Here is a 6,000-nt window from a genome sequence, read left to right as displayed (position 1 = left end):
ACAAATTCACTCCAAAGGCTACCACTGAATGGGAAAATCCCATTAGTCTACATCTATGTCTCCATTAGAGAGGGGAAGCCCCTACTCTATGGGCATCAACTCACTGAGGTATTGTTCGCAAATAGAAAAGACAACACACTAATCAAAGAGTAATCATAATACTATTGTACTTGGGTTATATGAAGTTGCTTCGAGGTGGACAATGAGGTGTGTGTGTGATATCCCCCTGAAACTCTATTTTCCAGATTATTTTTGTGAAACTCCCCTTGTAACTCGATTGTCCATATTATTTATTCATAGAATAGAAGAAAATATTGTTTGTTAGATCCCTCACAGATTGCGTCAGGGTAAAATCAATAACTAGCCATGACATTCCTAAACAAGGGTTTATTCTACCATTCCATCCATCCTTCACAATTTAAACATGGGTAGAAAGAAAATTTCCTGCTTTTCATGTCAGTAAATTAACATTAGTGAATATAAACCCTCATAAGTTATTGTGGGTTCTATATTCCTTCAGACATAAAAGTAAGCTACCATACCACATTATACAAAAGTAAAACATAACTGTTAGGCCTAGATTTTGCAAAACCAAAATCCAGATGTCTAACGAAAAAATCATAAGTTTGCATGTCGAGTAGGAGTCTATAAGCGAATATTAGTACAAATTACCTATTGCATCCCTACATTAAGGTTGCAAGTTTAGGCTTAAGACATGGCTAAATACATGTCATGGACATAAGACAACATATGTATGAAAATGTTAATTTCTTTTTGGTAATGAAGAGGCATGGTGATTTTTTTCTTGCAAAGAAAGAGAGAATACTGATTTCTATTTTGAGTTGGTGAAGCTCAGGGTTCAAAGGTGATTCCATGCCTATTAGAGATCCACATTCTCACCATGGTTCTAGAGGGTCTTAGGAGATTTACAGTGACATCTTAAAATTTCTAATCAACCCAAATGAATAAGCAGTTCCTTCATCTGCATAATAGACAAGAAGGAAATTCACAACTTCCTCCCTCATCTCTCTCATCTCTATAGCTAAAAATGCATTGCAGTAGAAGAGAATCACTAATACCGAGTCATAAGATACCATCATCCTAAGAAGAGTTCTTAAAAACCTTATTATCGCCTCATACATGCAACCAGGCCTACAATCACACAAAGGAGAAAACATGGACATTGTTTGCTTAATATATAGACTGCCCATGGACCCTAATTTATCCATGAAAAAATGAAATTGTGAGGCACATTCTTGGAATGATCACAGCCAAAATGATTCCTATGATTTGTTAAATAGCCTGAAAAACTGACACTCAATCAAGTTCTTTTGACGGGAGCATGCTTTCTCAGTGGTATAAAATTTCTTAGCTACAACAACTTTCTCATTTGATCTGTAGTAATGGTTGCAAGGGCCAAACTCATTATGCTCTTCCTTAGTGTAGGGATCATTGAATCTAATATATTTCCAATAAGTATCATGGGTCATCTCATTCTTGGGTACATCCAAGTCGGGACCATATTTCCTAGTTTCATGCTTGGAGCCATCATATGGCTTATTGGTGCAATTTTCTAGATATGGGACCAAATGAATGTGGGCCCTGCCTTGTTTTTGACCATGCATATTGCATGTTTATACCAACCATGTTTTCCCCTTGCTTATTTTATGTCATCAAAATAAATCTCCTCTGTTTCTTAAATAAATTTAGCATTTTTATATTACCATGCACTATGTTATGTAAACTAGGGTGATTGATCGAAAGTTGGAAAAAATAGCCACAAGAATTACATATTTTCTAACAATAATGTATAGCATCATCCTTAGTTGTATGGACATGGGGTCATTCATGGATCTTATTAAAGGGAAGTACTAGGACACACCAATCCTTTTGTAGATCATTCAAATTTGATGCATGCTCGAAAGACCCTTCGCACCCTTGGAACTGCCTTGTTTGGTGAACTGTTTCGATTAAAATCTCACATATTCTAGGTGCTTGGAATTTTCGTAGATCGTTCAGCTCTAATACATTCCCATACTCACAATAATCTTTGCACCCTTAGCACTATCTTGTTTGGTGAACTGATTCATCAAAATCTCACATATTCTAGGTGCTTGACATTTTTGAAGGCACACGTGATCATTCCCACATAGATGTTCTGCATCACGATTGAGCTCATGAAAATGGTCGTTGTGATCAAATGTGCTAGTACAACACGTCATGAGGCATGGAGGTTGACTAGGTTTGCATCTCCCATAGAAAAAAGAAAATGATACAAGCTTTGTAACCTCCTCCACATATTCCCTTCAAATTAATAGATGAAATACATGTGTCAACACATGTAATGCACATACCATGATCCACATGTAATAAATGTGTCGTGACCAATGCTTAGTGTTAAATAATTAATGATTAATAATTTTATATTATTTAATTTAATTAAACATTAATAAATTTTTGGGCTCATCTCATGACCACTTGTCTAGGATACCATAAGATCCATGGCGCATGTTCGACAAGGTGCTTGCTTCCCCTTGCATGGTTTCAAATCATCCACCACTAAGGCGAGAGGAAAAATCACATATTAATAATGAAGATGGACCTAAAGCATGGTTTCAAATCATCCACCACCAAGGTGAGAGGCAAAATAGCATATTAATAATCAAGATGGACTACAAGCACGAACTAAAGAAGCATAAGCAAATATAGGTACAGGTCTAAAAAATGTAGCCACAAATTCTGCGGGTGAGAACGAGCTAAGATTTCATTAGTGACTAAGGGGTGTGGGTAGTGGCTACACTTGCGAGAGTAAAGATGATTGGTCAAGAACTGGGTTATTTGGTATTTGAAGTACAAATACGAGTAATGGAGCTAGTCGAGCTAGTTTTACCAGCCGATGATAAAGATACTAGAGAAGCGCCTATAGAATTCACCTACTTTTAGTCATTCTGATCAACCAGACAAGAGTTATCATTTTTATATGTTGCAGTAAAAGTACACTTCTTTTAATTTTGATACCCCATAGCCTAAGCCTAAGCCTTTCAAGTCACCTACTTTCACTTACACTGCTTATGGTTTCTATTCTTATTTTGTTTCTATAGTCTAGTTAGGATCTCTTGTTCCTATAGTGTAGAGTAGGAAATGTTTCTATAGTGTAGAGTCTATGTTGATTTTTTTTAGAATGAATTGAAGCTGGGGAAGTTGACCCAAAACCCCTTTTATATCGTCATATATCTTGCCTTATTAAGGTTCTTAGTAATGGCTCCTCAAGAACCCGCTCTTTCTCGCTTGCCTAGCCGGGTGAAATTAATTATAGAGTTGGCTTGCTGGTGAGTTGGATTAGGATTACCCTTAAATCCAGTCGAGCGAACCACCAAGAGTCACATGAGCCATCAACCTGTAACCTTTTCGATCACCATACAGAAGACAAGCCTTTCGCCAAGTGCATTAAACTTGAATCTTGAACATCAACTTAAGCCTTCAACCCCAATACCAACCAAAGCTGCCCCTGGGTGCCCACACAACTTGAGGACAAAAATTAGTAGAAATTATATAAGGGATGATAGCTCCATAAATGTCAGGGTGGCATCTAAGTGAAGAAGAGAAGGGTTTATTTTCACCAATCTGGCTTCCATATGTTCTCTAATTCAAATTGACCAATCGCTTGTCATGTTCATGTAAGGTAAATTACCAAGTACTATGAGAAACACTTAATGTGGTTACTCAGTCTTGGCCAATTTTCCATAGTTACTGCTAGTAAGGGACCACACTAATTGCTTAAGCGATTGAGGTTGCAGTTTAAGTAGTGGCATATAAAGACAGCGCATATGCTACCTTAACACCTTTACTTTATTTTGTTATAGTAAAGACAAATTCAAAAAATGGTTTAAGGGTTGGGGTGGATAAACTAGAGTAAATACATATTTATCCGGGGCCAACTCATTGATTCACTGCTTCTTAGATGCCCATAGCATCCTCTTCACTAGAAGTGCAAGTGCAAGTGTTTAATCCTAAAGTTCAGGTTCAAAGGCAAGGTTAAGGAACCTGAAGAGAATCCAGGTAGCTCGTACAATCACTTCTATGCAAGGTTGAGGTAAGTTCTTGAAATCATCTTTTAAAGAGTAATTTTATAAATTATTTTCTCTATTATGACCATAACTCGCAATCATTTTCCATAGTTTCTATCTATAATTAAATGAATTATCAATTGTAAATGAATTCTAAATTATATGTAGAGGTGAGGGTCGGTTCGCTTAAAAATAAATAATTTGAGATAACTTACTAATGAATTGATTGAAAAAGATCTCCACATAGCTCCTCCTTGTCTCTATTGAATTGTTTAAACCAGAAATCCTCCTCTTCTCTATCTTGACGTCTCTTGTTCTGTTTCAATTATCTCTATCTTGAAGTCTCTTGTTATGTTTCAATTATCTCTATCTTGAAGTCTCTTGTTCCATTTCATTTTTTTTTTAATCTACAGGTCCTCATTGGTATGCTTGGAGCAAGAAAAACTAAAAAATCGACAAAACTGAAAAAGCAGTGAAGCCATAACTAATGAATAAGGAAGTTGGTTCTAAGTAAGGTCTTGACTGGTCGACTTCCCCTGGAAAGGGTAGAAAGGCTCCCTCAAAGAAGCGCCATATAACCTCAATCAAAAGGGAAGGGGAAAGGAGATGGAGAAAGTGACCATATAGGTAGCTTGAGGTGGCACAAAACCCAGATGTCAGATTTCAAGCATGAAAATCATATAATAAATCAAGCATGAAAGGTATATCAAGCAATGAAAAAAGTTATAACTAACATCAAATGGTAGTGAAGTAATGTTAACTTTACTTCACATCAAAAGAACGTATCAAAATATTTCCTCTTATCATAATACCAATGTGAACCTCTGACCTTGGGAAGAGGCCAAATAAGATGGTAAACTGAAAATTTGGGCATGAACCAAATATGGTACAATGAAACTTTGGTTATGCATGAAATATTGTGAATTTAAACTTGCTTGAAAATAAAAGGGCGATATATATGAATTAAACTCTAGCTTAAAACCATCAAAAGTTCATCGATTTTTGTGTAGAGAGTAATAAGAAGACTCAACCAATTACTATAGTCCCTATAGCCCCAAAGTGGTAGGGACTAATAAGACTTACACATTCTAACAATTCTCTTTTTTTTTTTATAATGTTAATTTATTAGCATCTAGTTCTTTATAACATGAAATTGAGAATTCTTATTAGCATCCACTTCTCTATAACACATCCTCTAGAAATTGAGAATGCTTTTTATAGACAAAGATTTTCTTTTTATAGACAAAGTTTTTTCAGTGTAATTAAGGATTTTTTTTTCTTCTAGAAATTAATTATTGGTAGGATTCTATATAAAAGAACAACCATTCACTGTTGATTTTTATAGTGCAATGAAGACAAGCACAAATTTTTCTGCCAAATAATTACTTCTAATGATACAATTACTTCTTTAACACATTTCAAATCATAAAGCGATTAAATTTCAGAAAATTTCAACTATAGATGCAATAGGGCAGTAGAGATCACAATAAAATAAAGATGCACAAGAGACACAAAATTTACCCTAGAAAAACCCTAAAAATAAAGATGCAAGAGAGACACAAAATTTGCCATAGGAAAACCCAAAAACTAGGGGAAAAACCCAACAACCTTTTCTCAAGAGAAATTTTCCAATTCAATGAATTTGTACATCTGAATTCCGAGTCAAAATATTATTCAATTGACCAAACCAAATTCCAAGTCAAACTAGTCAAATAAGAGAGAGAAAGCCAAAGTTTTGCTCACAAGTTAAATCCAGTTAAAGAGGCCAAATTCATCATGTTGTTGTTCTTGGTCAAATGAGGTTGGTGGGTTGAATTTTGGCCCTACTACTCAACAATTTTTTTGGTCAAATTGCTCTGTTTTGACTTGCGGTCAAAGCGAGTCAACAAGTGAGGTAATTTTTCAATATTTTGCTTCAAATATTTGGGCAACA

This window comes from Pinus tabuliformis, chromosome J (assembly GCF_031772625.1).
Source record: "Pinus tabuliformis cultivar Carrire ecotype Pingquan chromosome J, CPIR1, whole genome shotgun sequence".
NCBI lineage: Eukaryota > Viridiplantae > Streptophyta > Pinopsida > Pinales > Pinaceae > Pinus > Pinus tabuliformis.
Note: the sequence above shows the minus strand (reverse complement) of the source record.